Genomic DNA, 21,224 nt, shown 5'->3' on the forward strand with positions numbered 1-21,224 from the left:
TTCTGAACATTTTTCACATATTAACTTCTTAGATCTGCATCACACCCTTATAAGGGAGGTGCTATTATTATCTCTAGTTTGTAGATCCTCAGGGGGAAACTGAAGCTCAAAGAGGTAAGTGGCTTTTCCAAGGTCACACAATTGGTTGGAGGCATAGCCAAGATAAAAACCCACCCCATAAGTCTCTGATGCCTGTAACTGCTAATATCACATCAACTTGCTCCTAAATTGTGTCTTTGGCAAATCACAGAGCTGTGGCCAGTCTGTGACCAAGGCCAGCCAGGTACTCGGGAGACCCAGGCCTATCAGCTTCTTTGTATCCTGGCTTCCAGCTTGGTGAAATAAGGGGCTGGTTGGGAACAATTTTTGTAAGCAGGAGAACTTGTCAGACAATCGGGACCCCAATATATAAAACAGACCATAGTCACAAAATTTACGTCGTCAGCATTTAGCTGGAAATTCTTTATGGTGTACAGAATTCCTGAAACTCTGCTCCATAGCCTGAGGCTTTCAGAAACAGAGTGTGAAAACTTGTGGCTTAATTGCTCTCTAAGGACTTTTAGGGCTTCAAAATTAAATCCAACTTTTAATTGAAACATTTCATTCGTTCATGCCACAAAAATGTTTGAACTGCGGAAGATTTGCCAGGTGCTGGTCCAGGCACTGGGGCACCAGAGATGAGCTGGACCAGGATCTCTCCACTCTGGCACTATTATTATTTGGGGCTGGGTAATTCTTTGTCTTGTCTTGTACCTTGCAAAATGTTTAGCAGCATTCCTGGTATCTACTCACTAGATGCCAGTAGCTCCTGCCCAGTGTGACAGCCTAGAATGTCTCCAGACATTGCCAAATGACCCGGGGCAGGGGGTAAAAATCAACCCTGGTTAAGAATTACAGAGCTAAATTTATAAAGATCTCTCATCTCGTGAGCTTATGTTCCCTGGGGAGAGACAGACAGCAAACATTTAAAAAGAAATGTGTGGTAAAGTGAAAATGGTGTGATGAGACAGATGTTACTGGGGACCTTCTTCAGCTGGGTGAGCAGAGAAGGTATCTCTGAGAAGATGATATTTGATCTAGAACTGGAATGTGCAGTGGGAAGGAGCCAGTCATGCAAAGATCTGAAGAAAGAGTGCTTCAGTCAGAGGAAGGACTGAGAGCAAAGGCTGAGAGGCTGGACAAAACTTGGCTTGATTAAGGTACAGAATGAAGGCCAGTCTGCTAGGAACATTGAGGATCAGGGCAGAGGCAGGAGAGATGAGCTGATGGGGTATGGAGGACAGGTAGAAATGGGAAGGATCAGTTCATTGAGGGCCTTACAGGTCAAGGGAAGGAGGTTATTTTTAATTATGACCATCTGCTATGTGCTCCTGGAATAGGTCTGGGACACAAATGTGAATAAGATATCCCATAGAGGATGATACAATTAATTCTATCTGGGGTGAGTCTAGGCAGGCTTCATGGTGGAGGCGACATTGATGTTCACTTGAAGGATGAACAAGAATCCATTATGTGGAGAAAAGGGAGCAGTGTAAATTATTTCCCACACACTATGCATGCGATTCTCTCTATGCGAGTTGTTAAATTGCTGGCTTCTGGGTCCTATCCCCAGAGGTGCTAGGGCCCAGGAATCTGTATTTAGCACAGCATTGTAATGATTCTGATACAGGTAGAGGGGACCCCACTTTGAGAATACTGCTCTGTCACTTTCCTATCACTTGTCTGGCGCTCAGCGGAATATGAATGTCTGGACAAGATTGTTCCAGTTGGAAGGCATTTACTAGTCTATTGTGTACCCGGACTCAGGGATAGAAAAGAAAGGCAGAAGGACCCAGTCTCTGCCTCTCTATGTCCCCAGTTATCCCTTCTCTTGTATGAGGAAACAGAGACTCAGAGGGGATAAATGACTTCCTCAAGATCACACAGCTTAGAAGAGGCCCATCTGGACACCAAATTCAGGCCAATGGACTCCCCAGTCCAGTTCTCTTTCCCCTCCACTAGCCATATTCAGGATGTTCTTCCCTGGAGATTTATCCATACACCATCCATGAAGCCAGTGTCTACTGATTTGAAAATCAACTCTGACTCGCACCAGAGGGAACGGATCAGTTCATTGAGCAGGCCAGTTGCCAAAAGACTGGAGAGGAGAATGTACACAGGGTGCCTCACACAAAGCTGTGAATGTGCAAGTGTCCCAAATGCTGGTTGTTTTTCTTCCAACTTGACACACATGGAGACGAAGGAAAAATATCCCACCAAAAATGTTCAGACCACAGGAAATATGTTGGCAACTGTCAGAGGTGTGGACAGGGGCTCTTGCAAGAACAGGCTGGTATGAGGCGGGAGCCAGAGATGAGAGTGGGCCTGACTGCTGGGAGTGTGACTAAGGGCCTTCCTTCCCTGAAATCCAACCTCCTTTCCTTGTTAAACCGGGTGTCTTTGCAGCTGAGACCACACCAGATCTGGAACTGGAGCTGTGTGAGTGGGTGATAAGCATGTAATTGTGTAAGCTTGCGATCAAATGAGTCTGTAATTGTGTAAGCGACTGGAGGAGTAATTGTGTTAGCACATGAGTGTGTAAGCACGTAAGAGGTACATGTGCAAGGAGATACATGTGTGGCACGTAAGGAGGTAAACACGTAAGCTGGTAAGTGTGTCAGGATGTAATTGTGGAACGAGGTCAGGGAGGAAGCACCTAATGTGTGGGCAGAAAGTTTGTAAATAAGTAAACATGTAAGCAGGCAATCATATAAGTGGATTAGCATGTAAGTGGGTAAATATGGAAGCATATGAGCATTTGGCTGCTGCTTGAGGTGAGATATGCAGCTTGCACACACCAAGCTGTTTTCTGAATTTCAACCAGATCATGGTTTTGGCCTGTAATGTGGTGAGGTGACAACATCAAAGACCCATTCTAGAGTTTCTCCTGGCACAAAATAGCCTTAGGTCATTTGGGACATTATCTCTACTCACCACACCATCAGGCAGGGCAAACAAAGCTTCAGTCTCAGTGTGCTGTAGGGCTGGTTCCCCAAATTGGCCTTAGGTGTGCATGAAGTGATTTCAGGTGGTACAAGGATAAATACCTTTTATTTCCCTATCAATCATTATATGCATTGTAGAGGAAAACTTAAAACTGGTCCTCCAAACATATTAGTGTGGCCATTGTGTTCTTAGAAGGAGTTAAAATTGGTAATACATGTCACTGAGTTTTGTAACATGATTGACCTACTCCACAACTGTGGCCCATATGGATAGCTTCATTTGCTGCCAGTAGGGGCAGGAGCAAAGTCTCAGCCATAATAACTTCCATTCCATAACCAGGGCACTGGTGGGCAGTCCCATCTATCCACAGTGGCAGCAGCAAGCAGCAGCAGCAGCAAAATCCTGTGTTTCCTTGCTTTTCTGGTATCCAGTGTCATAGGGAGTCCTAGGCCCAGCGGCGTCTGCTCAACCCCACCGCTGCCAGAAGGTCTTCGGTGACAGCAAGTGACCCAGAATAACACTTCTCCCCCACATATGGCACCATAAGGGACTGAGCAGGAACCTTAACATCACCAGAGGAGTGAAGCAGATTATTATAGCTGTGCAAGGGCTCAGAAAATTAGGCTGCCAGTGGAACTCAAGCCCACAGAAATAGGCCAGAACCTACACGTGAACAGGGTGATTACCAAAATAGAAGATTTTAGTCGGATCAACAGCCCCCTAATACAATTACCAAAATGTCCAGGATGCAATAAAAAACCATCTGTCAGGGGTGCCTGGCTGGCTCAGTTGGAGGAGTGTGTGACTCTTCATCATGGGATCATGAACTCAAGCCCCACATTAGGTGCAGTGATTACTTAAATAAATAAAACTCAAAAAATCATCTATTATACCAAGAACTAGGAAAATCATAATTTGGATGAGAAAAGAATCTTAACACATAAGATGAAATAGACGTTTGAATTGTCTGACAAACAGAATTTTAAAGCAGCCATCATAAGAATGCTCCAACAATAATTATAAATTCTCTTGAAACAATGTAAAAACAGAAAATCTCAACAAAGAAATAGAAGTTATAAAAAGAACCAAGTGGTAGCTACAGAACTAAAAACTACAATAACCAAAATAAAAGCTCATTAGGGGAGTGGACATGATAGAGAATAGAATTGTGAACTTGAAGACAGGACTATAGAACCTTCTCAATCTGCACAGCAGAGAGAAAAAGGACTGAAAAAAATACATAAAAGACATCTGATAAAGGACTCATCCAAAATATGCAAAGAACACTTAAAACTCAACAATAAGAAGGTAAAAAAATTAAAATTTTTTTGATTAAAATTTTGTTAAAAAAATTGGCCAAACATTTAACAGACACCTCACCAAAGAAGATATAAAGATGGCAGATAAGCATATGAAAAGATCATGCAAAATGGCAACCACTTTGGAAGACATCTTGGCAGTTTTTTACAAAACTAAACATACTCTTACATACAATCCAGCAATTGTGCTCCTTGTTATTTACCTAAAGGAGAGGAAAAGTATGTTCACACAAAAACCTATACATAAACTTTTATAGCAGCTTTATGTATAATTGCCAAAAATTGGAAAGAACCAAGGTATCTTTTTGTGAGGAATGGATAAATAAATTGTGGTACATACAGATAATGAAATACTATTCACCACTAAAAATAAATGAGCAATTAAGAAATGAAAGGAAAGACATGGTAAAACCTTAAATGCGTAGTATTAGGTGAAAGAGGTCAATCTGAAAAATTTACATACTGTATGATTCCAACTATATGATATTCTGGAAAAGGCAAAACTTATGTGGACAGTACAAATATAAGTGGTTACCAGGGGTTGGGGTAGGGAGGGATGAATATGTAGAGCACAAAGGATACATATTGTTATACATTTGTCCAAACTGATAGACTATATAAAACCAAGAATGAACCCTAAAATAACTATGGATTTTTGGTGATAATGATGTGTTACTATAGGTTCATCAGTTATTAATAAATGTACCTCTCTGGTGAGGAATATTGATAAGAAAGGCCATGCATGTATGGGGCATGGCAAATAAGGAAAATCTATCTACCTTCATCTCAGTTTCACTTTGAAACTAAAACTGCTTCAAAAAAAATTTTTTTAAATATTGAAAAAAATTGAACAGAGACTCATGGACCTGTGGGACATGGATCTGTGGGACGATAACAAAGGATCTAACTTTCATATCATGTTCCAGAAGTGGAGAAAGAGTGTGGGACTAAAAAGGTGTTCAAAGAAACAATATTTGAAAACTTCTCAAATTTGGTGAAAGACATAAAAATATAGATACATGAAGCTTAATGAACCCCAAATAGGATAAACTCAAAGAGATCCACATCAAGGTACATCATAATTAAACTTCTAAAAACCAAAGACAAAGAAAAAAATAAAAGCCACCAGAGAGAAATGATACATTACCAATAAAGGAATATTACCTTCAATGATAGCAACTTTCTCATCTGAAACCATAGAATCAGGATGTAAATAGCACAACATTTTTCAACTGCTGAATAAAATAAAAAACTGTCAACCCCAAATCATATATCTGGTGAAACTATCCTTGAGGAATGAAGGAGGAAATAAAACCATTCTAAGATGAATGAAAACTAAGAGAATTTGCTGCTAGCAGACTTGCCACTAAAGAATGGCTAAAGTTTATTCTCACATCAGAAAGAAAATGACAGAAGGTTTAGAAATTAAAGAGCAATGGAATGGGTAGAAATAAAAGTAAACTATCCTTCACCTCATGATTTTTAATCATATTTTATGATTGAAGCAAAATTTATAATATCACCTGATGTCGCACACAATGTATATAGAGGAACTATATAAGACAATTATCTCAAAAAAGTGGAAAGGTAAAGGGAACTAAATGGGAAATATCATTTCTAGACTTCACTCAGTGTGGTAAATATCAACACCAGTGGGCTGTGATGAATTACATAATTATATGGTAATACCTAGGAGAGTCACCAGAAACACTACAAATATATAAATTTGTATGTTATACATTCTGTACAATATATTGCACATTTCATATGTATATTGTGTCTGTATTCAAAGCAAAATACTCAAAAACATCATAAATCAAACTGGAACTCTAAAAATGTTACCTTTACCTAAATGTTTAACCTATATGAAGGTAGTAAAAAGCAACAGGATGAGAAACAAAGGGAAAAAACAGAAAACACATAATAAAATGGCAGACTTAAGCCTAACATATCAATAGTTACTTCAAAATTATGATCCAACTATATGCTGTCTACAAGCAATTCATCTCAAACATAGTGTATAGGTAGGTTGAAAGTAAAATGATAAAAAAGTTATATCATGCAAACATTAATTTTAAAAAGAAGGAATGACTATATTAATAGTCAAAAAATTAGAATTCAGAGCAAGAAAATCACTAGAAACAAAGAAGGACAATATTTAATGATAAAATGATCAATCCATGAAAAAGATATAGCAATCCTAAATGTATATGCAACAAACATCAGAGCTCCAAAATATACAAGCAAAAGTGATATAACCAGAAGGAGAAATAGATAAATCTACAATTATAATTGGGAATTTTAGCATATCATTCTCAGCAATTGATAGAACTACTAAGCAAATCAGAAGAGATTTGGAGAATTGAACAACACCATCAACCAAAAGGGTCTAAAGGACATTTATAGAGCTCTCCACCTAACCAAAACAAAATATATATACCTTCCAAGTGACCAAGGAACATTCACCAAGGTGAACCATATCCTGGGTCATAAAACAAACTTAAACAAATTTTTAAAAATTGAAATCATACAGTGTATGTGCTCGGACCATAATGGAATCAAACTAGAAACCAGTAACAGAAAGACAACAGGAAAATCTCCAAACTCCTGGAAATTAAATTAAACACTTTAATATAATTCATAGGTTAAAGAAGAAATATCAAAGGAAATAAAAAAAAATTTAATGTTTATTTTTAAGAGAGAGAGACAGAGTGCAAACAGGGGAGGGGCAGAGAGAGGAAAACACAAAATTTGAAGCAGGATCCACAAACTGTGAGATCATGACCTTGAGCCAAAGTCAGATGCTTAACGGACTGAGCCACCCAGGTGCCCCTACCAAAGGAAATTTTTAAAAAATATATAACTCAATGAAAATGAAAATATAACATATTAACATTTGTGGGATATAGCTAAAGCAGTCCTGAGAGGGAAATTGATAGCACTAAAAAAATCCTTACATTAGAAAATAGTAAAGATATTAAATTAATAATCTAAGTTCCCACCTCAAGAAACTAGAAAAAGAAGAGAAAAATAAACCCAAAGCAGAGAGAAGAAAATAATAAATATAAGAGCAGAGAGAAATGAAATTGAAAACAGAAAAACAAACAAAAAAGAAAACAGAAAAACAATGGAGAAAATTAATAAAATAAAAAGCTATTTCTTTGGGGAAATATTTAAAAATTGACAAACCTATGGCAAGACTGACAAAAAAGAGAAATCAATATCAGGATGGAATGGGAGATATCACAACAAATCATGCAGTTATTAAAAGGATAATAAAAGAATACTACAAATAACTTCACTGAAGAAACAACTTCTAAGTTCAGAAACAACTGAATTTAGAAGAGATGAACTAATTCTTCAAAACCTATAATCTACCAAAGCTCAGTCAAGGTGAAATAGATAGCCTTAATAATACTTTAATTATTAAAAAATTAAACTTTAAATGCTCTCAAAAACAAAACAAAACAAAACAAAACCCTTCAGGCCCTGATGGTTTACTGGAGAATGTTACCTAACAGTCAAGGAATTAACACCAATTATGCACAGTCTCTCCCAGAATATAAAAGAGAATTTTTCACTTCCTAACTCATTTTATGAGGCTAGTACTATCCCCATACCAAACACAGACAAAAGCAGCTCAAAAAGAAAAAAACTACAGATCAGTATTTCTCATATATTTAGACACAAAAATTCTCAAAGAATTTTTAGGAAATCAAATCCAACAATGAATAAAAAGAATAATATACCACAACCAAGTGGAATTTATTCAAGGTATGCAAATCTGGTTCATTATTTGAAAATCAATTAATGTAACCCATCATTACATTTAAAATTGTACACTCAGGCCTAAGTCCAACAAAATATGAACAGAATCTGTCTGATTAAAATTATAAAATTCTGAAGAAACAAATCAAAGAAGCCCTAAATACTTAGAGAAACATATCATGTTCATGAATTGAAAGATTCATTATTACAAAGATGTCAATTCTGCTTACATTCATCTATGGATCTAACAAAATTTCTATCAAAATCTCAGCAAAACATATTTTTTTTAGACAGTGACAACCTTATTCTAAAATTTATATCAAAAGGAAAGGGCTCAATTTTATTTTGTTTTATTTTAAAGTTTATTTATTTTGAGAGAGAGAGAGTGCCCATATGTGAGTGGGGGAGGGGCAGAGAGAGAAAATCCCAAGCAGGCTTCATGCTTAACTTGGAGTCCAACACAGGGCTCAATCCCACAACAGCAAGATACAACCTGAGCCAACATCAAAAGTCAGATACTCAATTGACTGAGCAACCCAGGCACCCCAACCAAAGCAATTTTTAAAAAGAATAAAATAGGAGGAATCATTTTCCCAATGTTAAGGCATACTATATAGCCACAGGACCTAATGCAGGGAATGTCAATGGAATAGGATAGAGAATCCAGAAATAGATCCACATAAATATGCCCAATTAATTTTTAACAAAGAGCAAAAGCAATTCAATAGAGGAAGGATAACCTTTTCAGTAAATGGTGCCAAAATGGCAAGAAGAAAAAAAGAAAAAAGAAAACCTCACACCTTATAAAAAGCAACTCAAAATGAATTATGAACTAAAGTGTGAAACATAAAGCTATAAAACATCTGGGAAAAATAAAACATAGGAGAAAATCTTTGAAACCCAGGACTAGGCAAAAAGTTTTTAGATTTGATACCAAAAGCATTGATCCATACAGTATGTTAAGTGAAATAAGCTATTCACAGAAAGAAAAAAAAAACAAAAACCCTACATGATCTCACTTACATGTCGAATCTAAAAAAGTCAAACTCATAGAACCCAGAGGGTTAAACAGTGGTTATCAGGGGTTGGGGTGGTGGGGTGGGGGGCATGGGGAGATATCGGTCAAAGGGTACAAAGTTGCTGTTATGTAGGGTGAGTAAACCTAGAGATTTATTGTACAGCATGATGACTATAGTTAATAATATTGGAAATTTGCTAACAGATTTTGCATGCTCTCATCACCAGGAAAATAGTAACTATGTGAGGAGGTAAGTTAATTAACTTCACTGTAGTAATTGTTTCACTATATATGTACATCAAAGCATCGTGTTGTACACCTTTAATATATACAATTTTTATTTTTATTTTTTAAATGTTTAGTTATTTTTGAGAGAAAGTACAAGTGGGGGAGGAGCAGAAAGAGGGGGACAGAGGATCTGAAGCAGGCTCTGCAATGATAGCAGCTTTAGTGCAGCGAGCCCGATGTGGGGCTTGAACCCACAAACTGCTAGATCATGACCTGAGCCGAAGCTGGATGCTCAACTGACCACCCAGGTGCCCCACAATTCTTATTTTAAAAAGCATGGTCCATAATGGAAAATTGATAAATTGGAGCTTGCCAAAGTTAAAAATTTTGCTCTACAGAAGACCAATAAGAGGATCAAAAGACAAATGATAGATTGGGAGAAAATATTTACAAACCACATATCAGACAAAAGAATAGTATCTTGAATATATAAAGAACTCTCGAAAACTGAACATTAAGAAAACCAAACACTCTGATTAGAAAATGGGGAAAAAACATGTACAGACATTGCATCGAAGAGGATATATACAGATGGCAAAAAGAAGCATGTACGAAAAGATGTTCAACATCATTAGACATTAGTGAAATGCAAGTAAAATCACCACACACCTATTAGAACAAAATAATACGGAATTATAACACTAAATGCTGGTGAGGATGTGGAGAAATGGGATCATTCATATTGCTGGTGGGAGTATAAAATGGTACAGCATCTCTGGAAAACAGTTTCTTTCAAAACTAAAAATGGACCTACCATACAACCCATCAATGAAAACTTACCTTCTTACAGAAACACGTATACAAATATTCATAGAAGCTTTATTCATAATATCCCCAAACTGAAAATTACCCAAATGTCCTTTAGTGGATGAATGGTGAAAAAAACCATGCTACATTCAGACCATGGAATACTACTCAGCAATAAATAAGTAAGTAAATAAATAAATAAATAAAAACAAAAAGAACCTTAAGAAACTATTCATACAGGCAATCATTTGGTTGAACGTCAAAGTATGCTGAGTGAAAAAAGTCAGCCTCAAAAGGATGTGTACTGCACAATTCTATTTATGTGACATTCATTAAATACCAGCTATAGAGATGGAGACTAGATTAGTGGTTGCCAGGGATGAAGGATGGGTAGGGAGTAGAGTGGGTGTGGCTACAAAGGAAGCAGGAGGGAATCTTATGATGGTTCAGCCACACATGCAATAAAACTGCATAACACTACACACACACACACACACACACACACTCACATATACATACACAGACACAAGTGCATATCTGAATGTGTTCTGTGGATTATATCGAGATCAGCTTCCCGGTTTTGATATCAAAAGCATGGTCCATAAATTGTTAAATTATGCAAGATGTTGCCACTGGGGAGTCTGGGTGGAGTGCATGGGACCTCCCTGTACATTTCTTGTTCCTTCCAGTGAATCTATAATTATTTCAAAATAAAAATACTTATTTATTTATTTATTTATTTATTTATTTATTTATTTATTTATTTTTGAGAGAGAGAACCATGTGTGCAAGTGTGGGGAAGGGGGAGGCAGAGGGAGAAGGAAAGAGAGAATCCCAAGCAGGCTCCAAGCTCAGTGGGGAGCCCAACACAGGGCTTGATCCCACCACCATGAGATTATGACCTGAGCCAAAATCAAGAGTCAGTTGCTTAACTGACTGAGCCATCCAGGCGCTCCTGAAACAACTTTTTCAAGTGAGTTGATTTAAAGAAAATTATTTTTTTAAGTTTGTTTGTTTGTTTGTTGAAGTGATCTCTATACCCAACCTTGGGCTCAAACCCATGACTCCAAGATCAAGAGTCACATGTTCTTTTGGCTGAGCCAGTCAAGCACCCTAATTTAAAGAAAATTATTAAGTGATGCCTGAGTGGCTTAGTCGATTAAGCGTCCGACTCTTGATTTTAGCTCAGGTCATGATCTCACAGTTTGTGAGATTGAGCCCCACACCGAACTGTGTACTGAGCATGGAGCCTGGCTAGGATTCTCTCTCTCTGCACCTCCCCTGCTCACCCACTCTTTCTCAAAATAAATAAATAAACATTTTTTTATTAAGTAAACAATAAGGGGCACAACCTACAGTTGCCAAGATGCCAACGTAAATGAAAGAAGCCCATTGGGCATAAAAAATAAAAAATAAAAACCAGTGAAAATAAAGGACAAAACCTACACAATCATCTCAATAGGTACAGGAAAATTTTCTGACAAAATCCAACACCTAGTAATAATAAAAATTCTCAATAAACTTAGAATAGAAGGTTACTACTTTCTTACACCGTACACAGAAATAAATTCAAAATGGATGAAAGACCTAAATGGAAGACAGGAAACCATCAAAATCCTAGAGGAAAACACAGGCAGAAACCTCTTTGGCCTTGCTATAGCAACTTCTTACTAGACACATCTCTGGAGGCAAGGACAACAAAAGTGAAAATGAACTATTGGGACTTCATCAAGATAAAAACTTCTTCACAGCAAAGGAAGCAACAAAACTAAAAAACAACGTATGGAATAGAAGAAGATATTTGCAAAGGACATATCTGATAAAAGGCCAGAACCCAAAATCTATAAAAAAACTTGTCAAACTCAACACTCAAAAAATAAATAATCCAGTTAAGAAATGGGCAGAAGACATGAACAGACATTTCTCTAAAGAAGACATCCAGATGGCTAACAGACACATGAAAAAATGCTCAAGATCACTCATCATCAGGGAAATACAAATCAAAACCACAATGAGATACCACCTCACACCTGTCAGAATGGCTAAAATTAAACTCAAGAAACAAGAAGATGTTGGTGAGGATGAGGAGAAAGGCAAACCCTCTTACACTGTTGGTAGGAATGCAAACTAGTGCAGACACTCTGGAAAACAGTATGGAAGTTCCTCAAAAGGTTAAAAATAGAACTACCCTATGACTCAGCAATTGTACTACTCAGTATTTATCCAAAGGATACAAAAGTACTGACTCAAAGGAGGACATGCACCCCAATGTTTATAGCAGCATTATCAACAATAGCCAATTATGGAAAGACCCAAAATGTCCATCAACAGATAAATGGATAAAGAAGATGTGGTGTACATATATACAATGGAATATTACTCAGGCATCAAAAAGAATGAAACCTTGCCATTTGCAATGACATGGATAGAACTAGAGTGTATTGCGCTAAGCAAAATAAGTCAGTCAGAGAAAGACAAATACCATATGATTTCACTCATGTGGAATTTAGGAAACACAACAGATGAACATAGGGGAAGGGGAGTAAAAATTAGGATAAAAACAGAGAGGAAGGCAAACCATAAGAGACTCTTAACTATGGAGATCAAGTTGAGGATTGCTGGAGGGGAGGTGGGTAGGGGAATGGGCTAAATGGGTGATGGACATTAAGGAGGGCACTTATGATGAGCACTGGGTGTTGTATGTAAGTGATGAATCACTAAATTCTACTCCTGAAGCCAATACTACACTATATGTTAACTAACTTGAATTTGAATAAAATCTTGGAAGAAAAAAGAAGAGTTTAATGAAAAACCTATGGCTACCATCATTATGGTGAAAGATTGAAATGCCTTTTCTGCTAAGATCAGAAACAAGGCAAGGGTGTCCACTTTTGCCACTTGTATGCAACATTGTACTGGAGGTTCTAGATAGGCATCAAGGCAAAAAGAATGAAATGAAATTAAAGGCACCTTTGGGAACAAAAAAGTAGACCTGTGTTTATTCAGAGATAACATGGTCATCATATAGAAAATCCTAAAGAGGGGCACCTGCCTAGCTCAGTCGGAAGATCATGAGGCTCTTGTGAGTTCAAGCCCCACATTGGGTGTAGAGATTATTTAAAATACATTAAATTTTTTTTTTAATCCTAAGGAATTTCCCTCCCATCACACACACAAACTGTAAGAACTAATGAATGAGTTTAGTAAAGTTATAGGATACAAAGTTAATATAAAGGAAAAAATAGTAGGGGTGCCTGGTTGGCTCAGTCAGTAGAACATGGGACTCTGGATCTCAGAGTTGTAAGTTTGAGCCCCATGTTGGGTGTAAAGATTACTTAAAAAATAAAATCTTAAAAACTGTTTTAAATGTTTATTTGTTTTTGAGAGAGACAGAGAGAGCACGAGGTGGAGAAGGGCAGAAAGAGAGGGGAACAGAGGATCCAAAGTGGGCTCTGCTGACAGAAGAGAGCCTGATGTGGGGATCAAACTCATGAACCATGAGATCATGACCTGACCTGAAGTCAGATGCTTAATCGACTGAGCCACCCAGGCACCCCTAAAAAATAAAATCTTAAAACAAAATTGTATTTGTCTACACTAGCAACAAATAATTTAAAAATGGAGTGAGAAAAATTATTCCATTCACATTAGCATAAAAGAGAATAAAATGCTTAGGAATAAATTTATTAAAAGGAGTGCAAGATTATACACCAAAACTTACAAAACATTGCTGAGAGAAATTTAAGAATATCGGAATATATGGAGAGGCATTCATGATCATGGACTTGTTAGGATGGCAATTTCCCCCAAATTGATCTACACTTTCAATACAATCCCAGTAAAATCCTAGCAGGATTTTTGTAGAAATTGTCATACCTATCCTAAAATTTATATGGAAATGCAAGTTTCTAAAATAGGCAAAAGAATTTGGAAAATAAAGAAGAGTTGGAGGACTTACACTGACCAAATACAAACTCAACTGGCAAATTGCTAGATATATATCAATAAAATAGAATAAACCCTTATGCTTATGGTCAATTGATTTGCAACAAACTGTCAAGACAATTTGATAAAGAAAAGGTAGTTTTTTTTTCAGCAAATGGTTTTGGTATAATTGGATATCAATATGCAAATGGTGAATTTACACCCTTACCTCACACCATACTGAAAAATGAATTGAAAAAAGGTTACAGACATAAACTTAAGAACTACAGCTATAAACCTTTTAGAAGAAAACACAGGAGAAAACCTTTGTGTTCTCAGATATGAACTAAAATAATGATCCACAAAAGAAAAAACTAAATTGGGTTTTAATAAAATGAAAAACTTTTGTTCTGTGAAGCACACATTTATAAAAAGATAAAAAGACAAATTACAGATTGGGAAACATATTTTTGAACCATATTATTTGATAAATAAGTTGTATCTGTAACATATAAATAACTTTTACAACTCAATAATAATAACACAGTACACTTTTAAAAAATGGACTAGAACCCAACAACAGAAAATAAGAACTATACACCATGACTAAGTGGAATTTATCCCAGGAATACAAGGTTGGTTAACATCCAAAAGTTAATTAATGTAATACATAATATCAATAGAATAAATAACAAAAACTACATGAATATCTCAATAGATGCAGAAAAAGCATTTGACAAAATCCAACACCTTTTCATGGTAAAAACATTCAATAAAATAGGAATAGAAGGGAACTTCAACATGATAAAAGGTAACTATGAAAAGCTTACAGCTATCATCATGCTTAACACCAAAATTTCCCCTTAGGATCAGAAATAAGACAAAATGTCCACTCTTGGCACTTCTCTTCACCATTGTGTTAAAGGTTCTAACCAGAAAAATCAAGCAAGAAAAATAATTGAACTGGAAAAGAAAAAGTAAATCTGCATTTGCCAATGACATGATTTGTATATAGAAAATCCAAAGGAACAGGGGTGCCTGGGTGACTCAATTGGTTTAAGCGTCAGACTCTTTGATTTCAGCTCAGGTCATGATCTCATGATTCATGAGATCAAGCCCTGCATCTGGGAGCTCTCTGCTGACAGCACAGAGCCTGCTTGGTATTCTCTCTCTCCCCTCTCTCTCTCTCTGCTCCTCCCCTGCTCATGTTCTCTCTCTCTAAATAAATAAACATTAAAAAAAGAAGAAAATCCAAAGGAATACATTAAAAAAGCTTATAGTAGGAAACAAGTTCAGCAAAGTTGCAGGATACAAGATCAATATGCAAAATTACCAATTGTATTTCTATACAGTTGCAATGAACAATCTTAAAATGAAATTAAGAGAATAATTATATTTACAATAGCATCAAAAAGGAAAAAATACTTAGGAACCATTTAACAAAAGATGCACAAAACATACTCCAAAAAAAAAAAAAAAAACCATTGTTGAGAGAAATGGGAGAAAAATCTAAATATATGGAAAAAGATGTCATGTTCATGAATTGGAAAGTCTATACTGTTAAATGGTAATACTCTCCAAAATGATCTACAGATTCAACCCAATATCAGAATCCTAGCTGGCTTCTTTGTAGAAACTGACAAGCTGATTCTAGATTTCACATGGAATTGCAAAGAGTAACCAAAACAATCTTGAAAAAAAAAAGTTAGAGAACTCACACTTCCTAATTTCAAAACTTACTACAAAGCAACAATAATCAAGACAGCGTGTTACTAGCATAAGGAAGAACATATAGATGAATGAAATAGAATTGAGAGTCCAAAAGTAAACCCATGTGTCTATGGCCAATTGATTTTTGACAAGGATGCCACCAACGTCATTTAATGGGAAAATAATAGTCTTCAATAAATAGTGCTGGGACAACTGGATCACTACATGCAAAAGAATGAAGTTTGATTCTTATCTCACACCATATGTAAAAATTAGTGAAAAATAGATCAAAGACATAAGTGTAAGAGCTAAAAGTATAAAACTCTTAGAAGAAAATAGAGGGTTATAGCTCATGACCTCGGATTTGGGAATGGATTCTTAGATATGCCACCAAAAGCATGAGGAACAAAAGAAAAAGAGAGAAACTGGACTTCACCAAAATTAAAAACTTTTGTGCTTCAAAGTGGAACAGTTTAAAAGCATAAAGTTGAACAAAAATCAAAAGGGCTACCCTAATGCTTCAATAAGACTCGATTTTATTTTAAATGTTAATTCACTTATTTTGAGAGAGAGAGAGAATGAGAGAACACGAGAGAGTGGGGGAGGGGCAGAGAGAGAGAGGAAGGGAGACTCCCAAGCAGGCGCCAGCTGTCAGCATAGAGCCTGACACAGGGCTTGAACCATGAGATCATGACCTGCGCCATGCTTAACCAACTGAACCGCCCATGTGTCCCTCAAGACTCTATTTTAAAGTAACATTTTTCCTCTCTTCTGCAAACCTCCCCTCCTCCTTTCTTAGCCTTTTGTTTGAAGAACTCAGTACCACCCTAAAGACCTGACAGAGGCTGGCAGCAAGTACACGATTCCTGTCAAAACCAGCTAGACCCTGTATTTCCCCATAACCCCCTGCCCCAGCCCCTTCCTCTCGGCAGGTGTGCAGTGTTTTGAAGGCCATATCCTGCTGCAGCCTCCTGTGCCTGGCAAAGCAATAAAGCTATTGTTCTTCTTTATCCCAAACTCTGTCTTCATGTTATATTTTGGCTCCAGAGCATGGAGGTCGGTTTTGGACAACAAATTGACAATGCAAGAAAATGAAATGAAAACCCAAAGAACGGGAGAAAATATTTACAAATCATATATCTGATAAGGGACTGATATCTAGAATATATAAACAATTTTTATAACTCAATAATAAAAAAGCCCAATAACCCAATTTAAAAATGGGCAAAAGTGGCACCTGGGTGGCTCAGTTGGTTAAGCTTCCAACTCTGGATTTTGGCTCAGGTCATGATCTCACAGTTTGTGAGTTTGAGCCCAGAGTCTAGCTCTGTGCTGACAGTGCAGAGCCTGCTTGGGATTCTCTCTCTCTGCCCCTCCCCTGCTCATGCTTGTTCTCTCTCTCATTCAAAATAAATAAACTTAAACAAAAATGAGCAAAAAACTTGAATAAGCATTTCTCCAAAGAAGATACACAAATAGTCAATACATACATGCAAAGATCCTCAAATTCGTTAGTCATCAGATAAATGCAAATCAAAACCATCATCCAGCACTTCACACTCAGTAGAATGGCCATACTCAAAAAGTCGATAACAAGTATTGGTGACAATATGAAGAAATCAGAATCCTTACACACTGTTGATAGGGATGTAAAAAGTATGCTGCTTTGGAAAACACTAGGCACTAAACAGAATTAGTGCATTACTCAGCAGATACACTTCTAGGTATCAACCCAACAGAAATGAAAATATGTCCACACAAAAATTTGTACATGAATGTTCATGGCAGCATCACACATAATAGCCCCAAACTGGAAACAATCCAAAATGCCCACCAATTGGTGAATGGATAAACAAAATATGGTAACAATGGAAAATTATTCAGCATAGAATATTACTCAGCAATAAAAAGTAATGAAATACTGATACATGCTACAACATGGATGAACCTTGAAAACTTATGCTAAACGAAAACAGCCAGACACACATGGTCTCATATTATATGATTCCACTTAAATGAAATGCCCAGAGGAGACACATTTGTAGACACAGAAAGCAGGTCATTGTTTGCCCAGGGCTGAGCTTGAAATGGAGGTGAGTGTTTGCACTCACAGGGGAATGTGTTAGGGTGCTGGCAATATTCTTAAATAATTGTGGTGATGGTTGTATAACTTTATAAAGTTACCAAAATTGGTTTAATTGTATGCTTATCTTTGGTGAATTTTATTGTATAAATACCTCCATAAGGCTGGGAAAAAATCAGTAATGGGCCAAAAGTAGGGGGCGGGAGGCATATATGAAGCAGTTTTGGCAATATATAGATAGTTATTGAAGCTGGGTGATGGATAATGGGGAGTTGTAGTGGGTTGAATTGTGTCTCCTAAAAAGATATATTGAAGTCCTAACCTCCAGTATTGTTGAGTATGACCTTATTTGGAAATAGGGCCTTTGCAGGTGTAATCAAGTTAAAATGCAGTCATACTGGATTAGAAGGGACCCTCAATCCTATGAGGATACAATGAGAGAGGTTTAGAGACACAGAGACACACAGGGAGAACCCATTAGGTGAAGACAGAGGTAGAGATTGTTTCCAACAAGCCAAGGAACACCAAGGATTACTGGAAATCACCAGAAGCTAGGAAGAAGCTAACAAAGCTTTTTCCCTAGAGGCTTCAGAGGGAGCATGTCCCTGCTCATGTTTTTACTTCCCCCAGAACTGTGAAAAAATTAATTTCTGAAAAAAAAAACCTTAAAAAAATAAAATAAATTTCTGTTGTTTTAAGCCATCCAATCTACGGTAATTTCTAATAGCAGCCATAAGAAATGAATACAGAGTTCATTGTACTATTATTTCTGCTTTTCTGTATGTTTGATATAATAAAATGTTAGAAAAGAACATTGCGAGCCATCTCAGAGGCCTCCACGTTAGGAACATTATGGGTCGTAGTGACTATGACACATGCCTACAGAGGGCATACCCTCTGTCTAAACAAGACCTCTCAGCTCCGGTGATTGCAGCACTGGGGAATAAGCATCTAGTGCTGCCAGGGCTTCCAATTTGTCCAAAGAAACTGGGAATCCGTATTTTTCTGTGTGATTTCCTAAGTTTGAAATGTTTGTGGCTAATTTAAAATCTTAAAAACTTGTGTGGCTTTTCATTGCAAGACATGGCAACAGTGTGTGTGTGTGTGTGTGTGTGTGCGCGCGCGTGTGTGTTTTAATCTTTCAAATCCCCTCCTAAAAACAAGAGTAGGATAGAGATGCCTAGGTAGCTCAGCCACTTGAGCGTCTGACTCTTCATCTCTTGATTTAGGGTCATGTCATGATCTCATGGTTTGTGAGATCGAGCCCCTCGTCCCGCTCTATGCTGACAGCATGGAACCTACTTCAGATTCTCTCTCTTTCTCAAAGTAAGTAAACGTTAAAAAAAAAAAAAAAGAGTAGGATAACCAAAGAGCACCCCCCCACCCCTTCCCCCACATATACATTGTCCTTGTTTGGGCCAAACAGTCCTTGTTTCGGCCAACTAAGATTTCTGCTGGTTGGATTTTATACTCAGTTAACACTGGAAATACTGGTTTCTTAAGTGCCTATTATGTGTCAAACACTATGAAGGCATTTTATAGGTTGTATTTCTTTTAATCATCATGAGGTAGGTATTACTCGTGAGGAACTGTTGTTTTTTTTTTAAAGTAAGCTCTACTCCCATTGTGGGTTTTGAACTCAGAACCCTGAAATCAAGATTGCATGCTCTACCAACTGAGCCAGCCACGCACCCCTGATGAGTAAACTGAGGCAAAGACTTTGCCTGTGCTCTATTCCACTATAACCCATGAATTGTTTTGAAAGGTCTGTATCAACTGGTCTCAAAAGGATGGGCCCTGGAATCAGATAGATCTGGATTTAAGACACAGCTCTCAGGGTGCCTGGGTGTCTCAGTCAGTTAAGTGTCCAACTCTTGATTTTGGCCCAGGTCATGATCTCTGGTTCATGGGATCGAACCCTGTGTGGAGCCCCACATCAGGCTCCAAGCTATCATCATACAAGCCACTTGGGATTCTCTCTCTCCTTCTCTCTCTGCCCCTCCCCTGCTAGTGCTCTCTCTTTCTCAAAATAAATGAACTTAAAAAAAAAAAAGACTCAGGGGTGCTTGGGTGGCTCAGCTGGTTAAGTGTCCAACTTCAGCTCAAGTCATGATCTCACCATTGTGAGTTCGAGCCCCTCGTCGGGCTCTGTGCTGTGTGCTGACAGCTCAGAGCCTGGAGCCTGCTTCAGATTCTGTGTCTCCCTCTCTCTCTGCCCCTCCCCCACTCGCACTGTCTCTCTCTGCCTCTCAACAATGAATAAACATTAAAAAAAAAGACTCAGCTCTCAAGTTTTTTTTTTCCTTGTTGATAACTTGACTTATTGCCATCATCACCACTGGTATACCCTCTATTTTTCAGATTTGGTCTTTCTGTAGTTGGCAATTCACTGCATCCTCATGAGACACAGGAGATAGGTCCAAATCTCTGGCCCCTGCCACTCACAGGGCATTACTTGGATCATCGGAGCTCTCTAGAGTCTCTTTATATTCCAGCCGATTTTGATTTATTTTCTTGTTCATCCTGTAGTAACAGACTATTATTGTTGGCTTTTCTGCTTTCTTTGTTCTTTTTGAATTCTGTTGAAGGCCTAACGTTGCCCTTGTGATTCCCTTTTGCACCTTGTCATTTTTTTTGTTGTTGGATTGACAGGAAATGTTCTGCTCCTTCCTTCCTTTGGTGCGTGGGGTTGGCCGTTTCATTCTTATGCTTGGTTGTTCTACATTTATGCTAGGTTCTTCTGGTGTGCACATCCCATCACCATATTTAAGCCTCCCAGTGATCTATCCCAGGGTTCCTGACCTCTATGTGTGTATATACACATACCCTCCCACCCTCCCTTAGGCAACAAGGAGCCACACCCTTTGGCTTTGGTCATCAAGGCACTGTTCCAGCCAATGGTAGCCCTGGGGTGGCTTCAACATCACAAAGCACTACTTTTGACATCTCTGTGGGTGGGGAGATGTAGAGTTGATGCTGTTGTTGTTCCTTTGACACCCCTAAAGACTGGTCCCAAAATGACTTGCCATGCTTCTCTATCTCCCATATACAATTCTGATGGCAAACACAACATAGAGAGGGAGTTTCTTCCACTCATGCTCCATGGACACCCCTATTCTGTGGTTCATTCTGTTCTTCCTCACTCTTCACCATTACCTAGTATTTTGAATTTCTTACCAAAAAACTCTCTCTAAAGTAATAGGGCCATATTTAAGGCTATGGGATGGATTTATTTATTTATTTATTTATTTATTTATTTATTTATTTATTTATTTAAATTACCCGTTGCTCATCATGACAAATGCACTTCCCAATCCACATCAATCATTTCACCCATCCCTCTACTTACCTCCCCTCTGGCAACCATCAGTTTGTTCTCTAT

The sequence above is a fragment of the Panthera pardus genome, unplaced genomic scaffold, assembly GCF_024362965.1.
Source record: "Panthera pardus isolate Hobbes unplaced genomic scaffold, ASM2436296v1 HiC_scaffold_15, whole genome shotgun sequence".
Lineage (NCBI taxonomy): Eukaryota > Metazoa > Chordata > Mammalia > Carnivora > Felidae > Panthera > Panthera pardus.